The following is a 1,342-nucleotide window of genomic DNA, read 5'->3' as shown; positions in this document are numbered from 1 at the left end:
GATTTTTCGGGAACGTTGAGATATGAACGAAGAGTCATGTTTTAGGAATCTCGTATCCTTTAGATATCATGTCTTTGAGATGTTTGAGACCAATGCGATGGGTTTAGGGCAAGACCTGTTTTAAGGTTTGTGCGGTGACTAGCCGGCTATCGGTTTTCCTGTTGTGATTTCTACCTGATTCGTACCGATTTAAAGTCCGCGATAGGTTCTCCGCTTATACGACTTGTATTGTACGAATCGAGCATCTTTCCAGAGATAATTTTTAAGCCAACTGGAAGTGTTAGACCAAAATTTTGGATTTTTTTTGGTAGCGCGCTTTCGTCCTTGTGTTGGACGTTTGAAGATCAAAAGAGTGATCAGGTTGCGTTTGTTTAAGATGGCTGATGTGTTCGTCGGGGCCAATCGACGAACGGAGTGTAAGATTTGTAGTGGTCGCGTTCGGACAATTTGTTCGTATCATCTCGATTTTTAACTTGGCGACGTCTCGCAGTTATTTCGAAGACTATACGTATATTTTTGGTGCTGAAGTGAGATTATTTTAAGATTTTGTCTTTTAAAAAGAGCAACGCATATTTCGTAAAATTTTTAGAAATCTCTATAGAATTCGATTACAATAACGCATGTTTTCATATGTGGGAGTATACGAGTATACGCACCCACTCCCCCCCTCTTTTCGGAGAGGGGGATAGCTGAACTCGTCCTTTGACGAGCTGCCTACGTACCCCTTTCGAGGATCAAGCCATCTCGTAGTTCTGTTTTATGCCGTGAGCGTTTTCACTCGGCGGTTGTCGCCGTGCTGACCGCCTTGATCGAGATGATCGTGCCAGGGTCGGTGTTCTCTTCCGGATGTTCTGGTTGAGCTGTAGTGTCGGCTTCGGACTCATGTTGAGTTTCGACACCCGAAGCGTCTGCGTCGGCAGACGATGTGAAATCGTCTTTTCTCAAAACGTTGTTGGTCGAATATTTATCGATCTTCGTGCGTTTGCGATTTGCGTTGCAGAGGTTGTCATCTGTCTTAACTTGTGTTCTGCGAGAAAGCACAGTCGCGACTGTTTCTGACATCCCCAGATAGCTGCGACTCCGTTTGGGGTCGGGAATTTGACGCCCAGGTGGTACGTCGATGGAACGGCTTGCATAGCGTTGAGCCACGGGGTTCCCATGATCACGTTGTAGATTGCAGGATGATCGACTACCACGAAATCTACGATTTTTGTGACCTCCTTGGCCATGACAGGTAGCTGAATCGACCCGAGGGTCATCGATACTTTGCCAGAAAAGCCTGTGAGTGGTTTCGGAGTTGGAGTTACTTCTCCGAGTTCGATGCTCATCCGATTGAGAGTGT

Source organism: Brassica oleracea, chromosome C3 (genome assembly GCF_000695525.1).
Source record: "Brassica oleracea var. oleracea cultivar TO1000 chromosome C3, BOL, whole genome shotgun sequence".
NCBI lineage: Eukaryota > Viridiplantae > Streptophyta > Magnoliopsida > Brassicales > Brassicaceae > Brassica > Brassica oleracea.
Note: the sequence above shows the minus strand (reverse complement) of the source record.